Below are 14,287 nucleotides of genomic sequence, written 5' to 3'. Positions count from 1 at the left end.
TAATATATAATAATTAATAGAGTACATTCATGTATTCTATTAAGTATAACTTTTTAAAAAAGGAATGAGTGCTTTTTATCAGTAATTCTATTAGATGCTCCTTTGGCCTCCAGTGTGGTAATAATATGATTTTCCTCCTTTAATCTATTAATGTAACACAATCCATTGTTTTGTTCACCAATGTATCCCTAGTTCCTAGAAGAGTTTTTTGAAGAAAAGTGAGAGCCCCACAAAAATCACTATTGAATGAACGGTGGGATGAATGGAAAATTCCCTAATGGTGAACTATCTTTGCATTTCTTGTGTAAACCAAACTTCACAAGGATGCATTAAAAAATGCTAGTGGATTTGATTTGCTAATATTTTATTTAGAAACTTCTATATTTACTCATAAGTGAAACTGGCCAATAATTCAATTTTCCTGTGCCATCTTTCTCCAATATTGGTATCAGGAATATGCCAGTCTTGCAAACTGAGGTGAGAAGCTTCCCATCTTCTATGCCCTGTGTAAAGACAATATTAAGTTGGAAATGTTTGTTCCCCCCCTTGTGGAAGATCATTCAAGCCCTGTGTACTGACGTCAGGCAAACCATGTGTTATGCTTTGGCCAATGAATGTGAAACAGTATGGCTGAGAGCCATGACCTGATTCTGCCCTGCCGTCTTTTCCCTCGGCCACAAGGCCTGCAGTGCCCCACTTAGGAAGCGCTCCAATAGCCTGGCTCCTGGAGGAAAACACTTAGAAGAAAAACAAAGCCAAACTGCAGTAGGCATGTAATGTAGTGTAAGAAATGAACTTCTGCTTTGTTAAACCCACCAGGATTTTTGGTGTTATTTGTTATTGCAATATTACTTAGCCTAAGCTGACTGATATACTCATCTGTATATTGGTTTGGGCATGGTGCCTATGGGGGTTTTGATCTTTGACTTCCAAATCATTTTTGCCTATGTTGATTTATCTAATCAGTTTCTACTTCTTCTTAGGCCAACTTTGATCATTTATATTTTCCTAAAGATTGTCCGGTTAATCAAATGTACAGTATAAAGTTGTTAATGGAATTGTCCTATAGTGTTACTTCTTAGTCTCTAACTGTACTTAGGACCTGTCTTTCATTCTTGATGTTATCTTTGTCCTCTTCCTCTTTTTCTTTTTTTGTAGAGATGGTGTTTTGTCCAGGCTGGTCTCAAATTCCTGGGCCCAAGTGATCCTCCTGCATCAGCCTCCCAAAGTGCTGAGATTACAGGCATAAGCCACTGTGCCTGGCCTCCCTCTTTTTCTTGATTATACTTTTATTCATACTTTTAGTTGTATACTGTTTGGTTTTTTCTATTTTGATAATTTCTGCATTTATCTTCATTTCCTTAATTTGCATTTCCTTTTTTCCCTACTTGCTTCTGTTGAAAACTTATTTCCTATATTTTCAAACTTTTTTCTAATATATACATTTAATGCTACAATTTTTTCACTGAAAATCACTTTGATTATATTCTACTGGTGATGATGTGTGTAGTATAGAACCATAAATGGTTCTAAACTGTATGATAATTCCCATTTTAATTTCTTCCTTGACCCATGGATTATTTAGAAGTATGGTTTTAAACTTTAAAATGTATGAATTCTTTTTTGTTATCATTTTATGATCGACTTCTATTCAAATACACTGCTGTCAGGAGCTATTCTCTGTATGCTATAATTTTTTTTAATTTGTAGCAACTGCATGTGTGGCATATTGTATGCCACAACTTTAGTAAATGTTCCACGTACTTTAGGAAAAAAGTGTATTTTCCATTTGGTACAAAGCTCTCTATGTGTCTGTTAGATTTAATTTGTTCATTTTTCCATTCACATACTTTGTAATCTTACTATTTTTTTTTTATCAGCTTGATGTCTCGGTTTCTGAAAAAGGTGTGTAGTAATTCCCCCTCGGAGTACTTACCCATGTTGATACCGTGCCATTTACTTCTCCTCTGCAAATCTCATGCTACTTTTGGTGCACACTGTCTTTTTTGTTCTTTTTATTGCTTTTTCACTTTGTCTGATATTAATATTGTTATGCCATTTCTCTTTTTTCTTAATATTGCTTGTTATATCCTCTCATTTAGTTGTTTTCAAACTTTTGTCACTTATTGTTGTTTGTTTGTTTGTTTGTTTTCAGAAGGAGTCAAACTATATTGCCCAGGCTGGTCTCAAACTTTTGGCCTCAAGTGAGCCTCCTGCCTCAGCTTCCCAAGCATTCCCTATAATCCACAGCTAGGATTATAGGTGTGCACCACCGTGCCTGGTTCAACATCGCTTATTTTAAAATTGGGTTTTTAACAATCAAAGTGGAGAGTTTTTCTCCTCTGATGCTCTTTCTCTTGTTGATCTTGTAAGCTTCTTCAGGACCTCCTGGCTTATTTTCTCTACCCAGTCCCTCTAAATAATTTTATTCACTTCCAGTGGTCAATTATATTGAAAATGCAATTAAAATGCCATTACAAATAATGGCAGTTATCATTTATATAACTCCTTATTATGTACCAGGTATTGTCCGATGTGCTTCACATATATTAAATCATTTACTTTCCGTAAGAAGTCTGTAAGTAACGGGTCCTACTATTATTCCATTTTACAGATGAGAGAAATGAGACTCACAGCTAGGAAGTAGCAGAATTAGGATGTAAACCTAAATAATTTGGCTCCAAAGGCCATACTCTTAATTGTTCTATGTCCTATTGCCTCTCAAATCACATCTTCAGCATCTTCTGGTTTCCCATGTGTCTTATGGGTTTGAGACTCGCCTTTTCTGCATGATCTATAATTACTCAAGTTTATCAAGCCAATGAGTTTCATTGAAACGCTGATGACTCCCAAATTTCTATTTTCAAGCCCAACCACTTTTCTGCATTCTGTACTCATTTATCCAACTGTCTACACAATATCTCCAATAGATTTTGAATAAACATCTCAAAAATCCCATGTCCAAAGCAGAATTCTTGGTTATCACCCCCCTATCTGCTCCTCCCACCCTAGTCTTCCCCATCTCTGCAAACACCCTCATCCTCCGAGCTGCCTGAGGCAAAACCCTGAGGTAGTCTTGGGACCCCTCTCACGTCGTTCCACTGCTCCTCCCATGGACATGTGCACACACGACTACTCTCTTGGGTTCCTCGCGACCCCCTGGCTGCCATCTCAGCTTTTTCCTGGTTCTTCCTGTCTTCCCAAACTCATATGAGGGTTAATCCTCACCCATCTGTCAGGTCTCAGCTCTGCTTGGCCATCCTGACCACAGGGTGGGCTCTGGCCCGGCCACGCACTTGCACAGCTCCTACTTCTTCTATCGCAGCCAGTGTGGCATCCCACCACAGCCCACCTCGGCACCCAGAGGCACACAGGGGCTTCCCACTGGCTTCTCTGATGCAACCAGTCCCTTTTTTCTCAAGTCCTTGCAAGGTCTTGTGTGTCCCAGGCTGCTCCCTCACCTTCTTTCGAGCAAGAGTCTATTTGAGGGTGATGCATTAGCCTGAAATCATCTCCATTAATGCTGGTGTTAGATACTTATAGAGGTCATTCATCCAGAAGAGATGGTTTTTTTAAAGGCAAACCAAGCCAGATTCAGTATTTATTCCTGGCAGGAATGGTCTCAAGACTTTGAGAGCAAGAATGAGTAACTACATATTGAAGATCACATATGTATAATTACAGCAATTAAAAAAAAAAACCCAATTGTCCAAATGTCAATGGCTGCATGTGGCTTGTGATAACATTTCCAGGAAAAGCATCAACACAGATTCCAGAAATGCTATGTCTCAACCAGCTTGGACAAAAGTGAAGATGACTCTGGAAAGCTGCCAGTGACTTGAAAATTGCCTCCAAAATATATAAGGAAATGCAAGGGCCAGGAATAACCAAGGCAATCTTAAAGACAAGCAAAATGAAGACTATAGCACTAGATATCCAAATGCCAGGGACAAGAATTACGACATGAAGTCCTGATCCAATGATAGACAAACAGACCAATGGAACAGAATACAGAGGCCAGAAACAGACCCACAAATATATGATTACCTGATACAGGTGTTGCTTCAAGTTATTGGGAAGGATTGTCTTTTCATTACATGGAGCTGGGACAACTGAATACCACATAGAAAAAATGAATCTTACCCCTACCTCACACCATAGACAAAAATACCAATTCCAGATGAATCAGAGATTTAAATGTTGAAGATAAAACAAAACAGATTTACTTTCATGGTCTTGGGAAGGGCAAAGCCTGCTCTAAAGGGACATAAGCATTACCCTAAGGGGAAAAATGATAAACTGGATTATATTAAGAACTTTCAGTCATCACAAGATACCACTAAGAGAATGAACAGGTAAGGTATAGAAAGGCTTAACTACATACATAAATCCATCATAAACACATAAATCCAAAACACAAGGTATATCTAATACAGCCAGCCCTCCTCACCCACAGTTCTGCATCCACAGATTCAACCAACTGTGGATGGAAAATATTTGGAAAAAAAATTAATGGAAAAAAAATAACAATACAACAAAAAATACAAATAAAAACAATATAGTATAACAACTGTTTACATACCATTTACATTGTATTAGCTGTTATCAGTAATCTAGAAATGATTTAAAGTACCCAGGAAGGTATGGGTAGGTTATATGCAAACGCTACACCATTTTATATCAGGGACTCAAGTATCTGCAGATTTTGGTATCCTCAAGGGGTCTTGGAACCAATTCCCTAGAGACACTAAGGGAAAACTATACGTAAATCCACCATAAAATCATTTCCAGAATATATTTTTAAAATATTCTATAAATCAATAAGGAAAGGCAGATAACCTAACAGAAAAATAAGCAAAAGTCTTGAACAAGCACTTCACAAAATAAGATATTCAAAGGGCCAAAAATATATGAAAAGGTGACCAATTCACAGTCATCAGGGGACTGAGAACTAAAACTATTAATACAATTAAAGCCCTATGTATGTGGCTACAGGGAAAGTGTTGAGAGGATGTCGAACACCTAGAATTCTTATATACTGCTGGTCAATGTGGACACTGTAAAAATCATTTGGAAATTGGCAGTATTTACTATAGGTGAATATACACAAACCCCCAGCCTATCAGAGCAGAAATGTATGCAGATGCCCACCCAAAAGACCTGTACAAGCATGTTATATGGCACCATCTGTAACGGGAAAAAGTCAGAACCAACACGATGTCATCAAGAGAAGAATGGAGGAACGATGCCATATTTGCACCATGGACAGTCCACAGCCAGGAGAGTAAACAGCTCCTGATAGACTCACAGGAGCAAAATGCACCATCCTATGTTAAATAAAGGAAGCTAGACGCTAAACAGCATACACTGCATTGAGTCCTTTTTTTTTTTAGATGGACTCTCACTCTGTTACCCAGGCTGGAGTGCAGTGGTGCAAACTCTGCTCACTGCAACCTCTGCCTACTATAACCTTCACCTCCCAGGTTCAAGAGATTCTCCTGCCTCAGCTACCCTAGTAGCTGGGATTACAGGCATGCGCCACCACATCCAGCTAATTTTATTTTTATTTATTTATTTTTTTTGTATTTTTGGTAGAGACGGGGTTTTGCCATATTGGCCAGGCTGGTCTTGAACTCTTGGCCTCAAGGAATCCACCTGTCTCAGCCTCCCAAAGTGCTGGGATTACAGATGTGAACCACTGTGCCCAGTCAGTCTTCTTTTTTTTTTTTTTTTAAGTTTGAAAACAGGCAACAGCCGTCGGGTGAGAGGTCCCTTCCGGAGCTGGTGACTGAGGGCCTGCAGGGGCGCCTGGGCTGCTGGTAATGTTCTGTCTCTTGGTCTGAGTGCTGATAACACACATGTGTTCATTCTGTGAAAATCTCTCAAATTGCTTATTGATGGTGTATGTACCTTTCAGCGTGTACGCTATTCTTCAATAAAAAGTTTTCATTACTTGAAAAACAATTGCAACAAAAATGCATCTGAAGTGTTTAGTGTCACGAAATGTGAGCAGAATACAGCCACCTTTCTACAGCAGTATCATTTAATATAAAATGCAATTCCTAATAGAGTATTCTCGTTAGATATTTGTTACCTACATTCCTTTCTAGATTTGTTATTTACATTTCACATATTCGGCTGAGCATGGTAGCTCACGCCTGTAATCCCACCACTTTGGGAGGCCAAGGTGGGTCTATCACCTGAGGTCAGGAGTTCGAGACCAGCCTGGGCAACATGGTGAAACACCACCTCTACTAAAAATACAAAAATTAGCCAGGCGTGGTGGTGTACATCTGCAATACCAGCTACTTGAGAGACTGAGGCACAAGAATCACTTGAACCCAAGAGGCAGAGGTTGTAGTGAGTCAAGATTGCACCACTGTACTCTAGCCTGGGCGACAGAGCGAGACTCTGTCTCAAAAAAGAAAAAAAAAAAAAAGACGTGCTGAAGGAGCAGACGGATGAAATGCCGTGGAAGGGCACCACGTTCAGAGAGATGCCGGCAGGAAGGGTCAGTCGCAGGTGCTCTGGGGGCCGGGCAGAGGCTTGGTCTCTGCACCTCACCTGGGGAGCCAGCCAGGCCAAGTCCAACCTGGGCTGGGCAGCTTCCTCCCCAAATTCCAGCCATTTCCCCATAGACCCAGCATGGTGCTGGCCTCAGACGCTCCAGGGACGGGCCTGGGGAGAGGAGAACCTGCTCTTTCTGGGTTGTGAGGCAGCTTTTGGGAAATCAGTGAAGCTCTTTGTACAAGGTGCCGTCATGACCTGAGTTTTGTTCTGAACTTTACAGACCACATCCCACAAGTAAGGTGAAAAAAATGATATCACAGAACTCTATCTGCTGTGGCAGAGCACCTGGGACAGGCCTTCCCCTCCTGCCAGACAGTAGAATAAGTAGACAAAATACGCAGAGCATCAGAACGTGCGGGAAAAGACAGAAAAAAGAAAAGCAAAATATGCGAAGCAACAGTTCCCAAAATTGGACCACAGTCACCAGAAGGGGTGTAATTCCTGATGAAAAAATTAATGAGGTGAGCCCTGTGACCACCCAGAGCTGTCTGCCCAGAGGCACTCCATGAACCACAGCACAAGGTGGGGCCCAGGTAGAACCACCGTCCAGAGCTGAGGAGACAGGTCAGAATCGGGGAAGGCCAGGGTGGCTGGAGCTGCAGGTGCAGGAGAGACCTAGCAGGGAAAGTGCCCAGGGACCTCACAGGAGCCTCCACCTGTGGCTGAGTTCTAAGCTGTGCATGCACAGCCGAGACCCCACGAGGCAGGCAAAGATCAGCCGGGGGCTGCGGCGGGAACAGCTGCCAGAACTCACACAGGGTCAGGGGGTTCCCGAGTTCCAGCCAGTTCTGGGTGAATCCCCAGCTTTTAGAGGAGTCCCCAAATGTAGCTTTACAAACCTCTGTATTTTTTAAAGGAAGGCAACAAAATTCAGCACTCAGTCAAGAACTGCCAGACAAATGAATACTCAGAAAAATGTAACCCATAACCAGGAGAAAAGTCAGTCAATAAAGGGACCCAGAAAGACAGAGATGATAGCACTGGCATCTAAGGGCTTTACATGTCTTATAAATATACAAATATTTTGGGGTTTTTTGTTTTTGTTTTGAGACAGTCTCACTCTGCCCCCAGGCTGGAGTGCAGTGGCACGATCTCAGCTCACTACAACCTCTGCCTCCTGAGTTCAAGAGATTCTCCTGCCTCAGCCTCCCGAGTAGCTGGGATTACAGGCATCTGCCACCATGCCCAGCTATTTTTATATTTTTATTAGACAGGGGGTTTCACCATGTTGGCCGGGGTGGTCTTGAACTCCTGACCTCAGCCGATCCGCCCACCTCAGCCTCCCAAAGTGCTGGGATTACAGGCATGAACCACTGCACCCAGCCAACATTTTTGGGGTTTTAAAGCAAAGCGTGAAGAGAATCAGTAGAAAGAAATGAAAAAAACAGAAGGAACTGCTAAAGATGAAAACACAGTCTCTGAGATGACAGGCTGATCGGCAGGAATTCCATCACAGGAGGGAATGAGCTGCATATCTGACGCTAAAATGACAGATCAGTGAACTGCAGGATAGAGCAAGAGAAACAATGAAATGGCAAGCATGCAGGCGACACAGAAGCCTGAACATGAAACGGCCTGCATGAGCTGAAGGGAAAACCAGGTGGCCTAACATGCTTGCATAATTAGAGTCTCAAAAGTGGGAAACAATGAAAAAAATACCTGAACCCCAACAAATCCCAAACACAAGAGACACAGAAAAACCAACCTGAGACTCATCATCATCAAATTGCTGAAAACCGACAATAAGGAGAAAGTCTTAAAAGCTTTCTGTTAGGTGGTATGCCCAGAGGGGATCTCTTCCCACAGTCTATCTAGCCTGGGGGTAGGGGAAGGCTCTTCCTCAGCTGCATAAAACTGCACAGGTCCTGTCCCTGAGAAAAGCCCTTGAGCTCTCCCCACACTCAGGATCTACTTCTAGACCTTTTCCTTAAATCATTTTGGCCAATCTGATTTTCAATCCAATCTACATAATGCTTGCTTTCTGCAAACTTCATACATATTCTCCTGAGAGCAAATCTATTAACGTTTTCAGACCATTTTGAAAGTCCTTAGGTTAAAAGTTCCAGAAATTTAAAAGATTAATTATTTTAGTCAACTATGAAGATATACAGAAAAGTGCACAGATTGTGAGCATATGGCTTGGTGGAGTTTTGCAGGTGAACATCCTCCCAGACCGAGAAGCTGAGCAGGAGGAGCTTCCCTGGAGCACCCAGGCAGCCCTCTCTGACGAGGCCCCCAAACACCCCAGGCAGCCCTCTCTGACGCCCCCAAACACCCCAGGCAGCCCTCTCTGGTGAGGCCCCCAAACACCCCAGGCAGCCCTCTCTGACGAGGCCCCCAAACACCCCAGGCAGCCCTCTCTGACGAGGCCCCCAAACACCCCAGGCAGCCCTCTCTGACGCCCCCAAACACCCCAGGCAGCCCTCTCTGGTGAGGCCCCCAAACACCCCAGGCAGCCCTCTCTGACGAGGCCCCCAAACACCCCAGGCAGCCCTCTCTGACGAGGCCCCCAAACACCCCAGGCAGCCCTCTCTGACGAGGCCCCCAAACACCCCAGGCAGCCCTCTCTGACGAGGCCCCCAAACACGCCAGGCAGCCCTCTCTGACGAGGCCCCCAAACACCCCAGGCAGCCCTCTCTGACGAGGCCCCCAAACACGCCAGGCAGCCCTCTCTGACGAGGCCCCAAAACACCCCAGGCAGCCCTCTCTGACGCCCCCAAACACCCCAGGCAGCCCTCTCTGACGAGGCCCCCAAACACCCCAGGCAGCCCTCTCTGACGAGGCCCCCAAACACCCCAGGCAGCCCTCTCTGACGAGGCCCCCAAACACCCCAGGCAGCCCTCTCTGACGAGGCCCCCAAACACCCCAGGCAGCCCTCTCTGACGAGGCCCCCAAACACCCCAGGCAGCCCTCTCTGACGAGGCCCCCAAACACCCCAGGCAGCCCTCTCTGACGAGGCCCCCAAACACCCCAGGCAGCCCTCTCTGACGAGGCCCCCAAACACCCCAGGCAGCCCTCTCTGACGAGGCCCCCAAACACCCCAGGCAGCCCTCTCTGACGTGGCCTCCAGACCACCAAACAGGGCGGACACTGCTTCTCGCGCCTAGGGTTGCATGAGAGGAGTTCTTCGTTTGTTTTATCCTTTCCCCAAGAATCTAACTAAGAAACTCCCTTGGAGTGGGAAGGGGTGGCGCCTGCTTCCAAGTGTGGCCTCTGGGGAGGGGATGCAGCCGCAGAGGCACCAAGGGCTTCTGTGGTCGCCCCAGCCCTGAGTCAATTCTCAGGCACAGGCCCCCTGGCTAGCACACTTATTAACTCCAGAAGATAGGTATGCAGTTAGTGGTTTTATTACCTTTGAATTTGTTTGCTTGAAAAAATAATTTCACAATATTAAAAACTAGTAATAAAAACTCTCCAAATATCCTGTAGAATTGGAAAGAAACAAGTACATCGGAAGGCATCCTGGCAGAAATCAAGTCTCCACACTTCCAAAACTGAAAATCTCCAGTCTGACTCCTGTTTACAAATACTAATACGGTATTCCACACCCTACAAATACACTGTGATTCTGAGCATCATTTTGAAGTCCAAAAGCAAACCAAAAGAATGTGACATATTAAATCAAGTAAAGGGTTCTGGTTAAAACCACCACTCCCACAATAGCGCATTACAAATTCACATTCTGTTTCTGCTATTTAGCAAACATTTTTGGAAAATGTGCAGTTAGGCTGCACTGTTTTTCTGATGAGGAAAATGTAAATTTTTCAACTAATTCTATGTAAGTACTGATGGTTCTACTCTCAAGCTTTCCCTTTCTCTTTCAAAATTGTATAGAATACAAATTTTGGCATTTGCCAAAAATATCAACAATTATACTTTATATTTTAAAGAGGAATGCAGTTTAAAGTCCCCCAAGTTAATCCGGCAATTACGGTAACCCTCCCCCATCAGGCAGCCGTTTGTGACAGCTCCCCAGGCCTCAGTGCCTGTTCGCTAACAAGGACCGGCGAGATGAAGACACAAGGCTAGGAGAGAGAAAGTGACTTGCCCCAAGAGATCGGCCTGTCAGCTGTGGAGCTGCAGGTGGAGCCCGAATCTTCCGCCATGGCCAGGTCTGAGCTCCAAAGGCCCGCGTGGTGGGTGAAGGCACTGGAAGAGCCTGGCGGGCGCGCAGAGCAGCCCAGGAGGAGGCGGCGGCAGTGGGTCCACCCCGCAACACCAGTCACACAGGAGTTTCTGCTTCTGTGCTTGTGTGTGCTTTTTGAGAAGGTTTCACGACTAAAAGGAAAATCACTGAAAGCCACTGTCCCCGCCCAAGCCTCGCCCTGACGCTCTGGCTGATGTCTGCTGAACACCCGATCATTCACTCAACAGACAGCTCTCGTGCCAGCCGCTGTGCCGGGTGCCGGGACAACTCTGACCTGCCACGTGGAGGTCACACCAGCTGGGGGGACAAAAGCACCAACACAGATGAATAATTAAAATGATGGAAGCTGCCCCTAGCACGGGCAGGAAATTGACAGTGGCCATCGCTCAGGATGGGGGCAGGTGGTCAGGATGGGAAGAGGGAAACCGCATGTGCCTGAGGCACCATTGGAGACCAGGGTGGGACGCAGGATGGCTGGGGGAACAGGGGCTCTGAGCTGGTGGAGGGGTCCAGTGCAGGGGCTGGGCAGATCACTGCTGCTGCTGTGGGGGCAACCACCAGCGTTCAGGAGAAGGGAGCGGGAGGATGGCTGCAGAGACAGGGCCAAGACTGAGGTCTGCATGGAGGACGAGTAGGGGGCAGCTGAGTGGACAGAGTGGGGTCAGGGCAGAGCTGAGGCACAAGGCATGAGGAGGACATGGGGATGGAGGACTGGGACTAGTACGTGTCGGGGGTCCCCAGGGTGAGGCTGCGAGAACGGAGTGTTTGCGACGCAGCTGGAGCACCGGGGTCATGTATGTGGAGTGTCATGTGGACCTGCCACCGTCCCCCAAAGCCAGAGCCGCACAGTTCCCCGGCTTTCCTGCTGGCACAGACGCCGTACGCAGGAGGAGGTGGGCGCTCTGGGAGCTCCCCGATAGTCTCCACGCCCCGACTTCAGAAGGTGAGGTGGTCACAGCGGGAACATCCACCTGTGGAGGCTGCAGTGGGTGAGGGGATTCTGGCAGGCCTCTTGGCACAGAGCTTGACCAACGGAGGAAGGCACAAGAACGGGCTTCTGTGCGGCCGCGGCTCCGGCTCCGTGCAGACAGACCAGGAGAGGTGAGAGGTTCCTTTTTCCAGGAGCAACCGGGCGCCTTCCTTTTCTCATTTCTTCACAACGCCCCATCTCCCTCCAGCTCGACCTCACACTTCTGTCTGAACAACTTCCCACAAGGCAGACCATTCCCCTGCTAAGCCTCTCTATAATGCTAGAATGTGCTTCCTTCTCTCCAGCTGGAATCTGCTCCCTGCCCCCACCCACAGCCCTGCCGTGCCCCCCAGAGACCAGCTGTAACCCTTTTTCCCGAGGGCACTCTTTGGCTACAAACGGGTGGCCATTATCAGCCCCTTTCTTCTGAAAAAGTGAAAAAACACATTCCAACTTGACAAAGATTGCCAAAATAGCATAGTCCAACTTCCTTAAAACCGAGCCACAAAACTAAAACTCTCCAGCGAGAGCCTAAGCTATAAAAGCACGATACGCGTCACAGAATGAAACCGTGGCATGAACACGAACTCTCTCACTGGCACGGCTCGTTGAACACAAAATATTTCTAAGTGAGTGATCTATTAATCACCAAAACTAGACAGGATGACCAGGCAGAGACAGCCCAGCTGAGCAGATTGCTCCCCAAGCCAACTCCTCAGTCCCTCCTTGGAACTCGGGGAGCATTTTTCCCATAAAAACACTGGGGTGCTGGAGTTCCCAGGCCCACCTCAGTGCACTGAGTCTCCCATTGACCACAGCCTATAAAAAGATCTCTGTGTGGAAACACAGCCAGAGTTTCCCTGGGACCACCCCACCCCCACCCCGCCCAGGCTCCTGTCACTGCCGTGGAGGGCAGGGTGTGGAGGAGGGGGCCTCTTTCTGCCTGAGGCACCAGAAGGGGCAGCAGGGGCTGCAGGCGCTGGAGGGTCCAGGGCTGGAGCGGGGGACTCTCCAGGACCATGGGGCTGGGCGTGTGGAGGCCCAGGGCTGGGCGGTGGGTGGGAGCCAGGGTGGAGGGGCCTCTCAGCCAGGGCTTTCCCCTACAGGCCTGAGTCTGGCCACCTCACCTGCAGACTACTGTGAGCTGCTGGATCTCCCCACTCTGCCTCGGTGCCCTACATCTAACAACAGCAGAATGTGACACCGATCTAGAGCTCATGTGCACATTAAACAAGATAACTGGCTCTTTTTACTCTTATAAGCAAAGAAACTGAAGATGGAAAAATAACAAAAACACAAAAAGGAACTAAATAAACATCCAGCCCGCCCACTGCGGTTCCTGAAATTCAGGGTGTGCTGATGACTGTCTCCTCCCTCCCGTCTCCTCCTCCCTCCCGTCTCCTCCTCTGTGACTGGGGCTCTCCATGGAGGGACGGGCCTGTCCCAGTGGCCCCAGGGTCTGACACTGGGAAGAGAAGGAGGAGCAGGGGGTGGAAAGCCCTAGCACCAGGGGATCTCCGCGTGGCCAGGACACACTTCCTCAGAGGGACACACAGAGCCAGCGCGGCGAGGAGCCAGGACACACTTCCTCAGAGGGACACACAGAGCCAGCGCGGCGAGGAGCTAGAGACTTCCCACCCTTGGGAGGTGCAGGTTTTTAAACAACTGTGAAATGGACACATAATACAACTCTGGGTTCCTGCATCTATTGCTGACAGAAGCAATCTTTTGGAGGCAAATAAAACTTATTATATATGGTGAAACTAAACATATTAGGCAAATCTTTCATGTATAAATTGCCTGCAAGAAATGAATGTCTTCTGCCCGAAAGGAGAAGCGAGAACACGGCAGAAAGAGAAAGCATGAACAGATCATTCAAAACACCAGTCACTTTATCCTGGATTTGGTTCCAGGTCCTGTTTCTTTTCATTAAGGAAGTTTATCCTCCCTCCACCTTAAGACTGATTAAATGACATGATTTTCATTGTACATAAAATAGGAAATAGAATTCCTTTTATTCTACAAAACACATCTCCACCACACGAGTGTCGGGATCCCTCTGGTCTCGGCTTCAGGTGCCAGTGCGTGTGTAACCCAAGATATGCTCCTCCTCCTACAGGGCGGCTGGCCCACAAGGGCTCTGAGCTCTGTCCGCCCACCTGGGGTCCTCCTGGCCTTCCCACAGAGTGGCTGGCCTGCAAGGGCTCTGAGCTCTGTCTGCCTACCTGGGGACAGCAGCCCTTTCTGAGGCCGAGGACTGAGGCCAGCAGCTGCAGGACCACAGAAAGTGAGAGAACGACATTTGGTTTCTCTTTAACGCACAAATACAGTGGCACCTCAAACCCACCGGCCCCTGGGCAGCTTCTGCGGCACAGCCTGTGCCTCAGCCCATCCCTGGCCCACAGCGATGCCAGGTGCACCTATTCCAGCTCTCAGGGACAGAAGTGGGGACAAAAGCGTGAGGTGACAATGAAACCCGAGAGCCTGCGGACTGTCGTGAGTGTTAGAAGAAAAGAGGAATATTTCGGAGGAACTCTCCTTACTTTGGAGAGGTTTTTTTAAATCATTGAACCAAAATGATAAGGATGACATCAGAGAAA

The 14,287-nt window shown here is 46.9% G+C and overlaps 1 protein-coding gene across 11 annotated transcripts in view; it reads right to left on the bottom strand.

The window, feature by feature from the left end:
* RGS12 (regulator of G protein signaling 12) overlaps positions 1-14,287 on the bottom strand; it is a 149,432-nt gene that overhangs the window by 40,645 nt on the left and 94,500 nt on the right. The gene's annotated exons all lie outside the window — the stretch shown is intronic.

The sequence above is a fragment of the Pan troglodytes genome, chromosome 3 (genome assembly GCF_028858775.2).
Source record: "Pan troglodytes isolate AG18354 chromosome 3, NHGRI_mPanTro3-v2.0_pri, whole genome shotgun sequence".
Taxonomy (NCBI): Eukaryota; Metazoa; Chordata; class Mammalia; order Primates; family Hominidae; genus Pan; species Pan troglodytes.
This window is presented reverse-complemented; position numbering and strand designations above follow the sequence as displayed.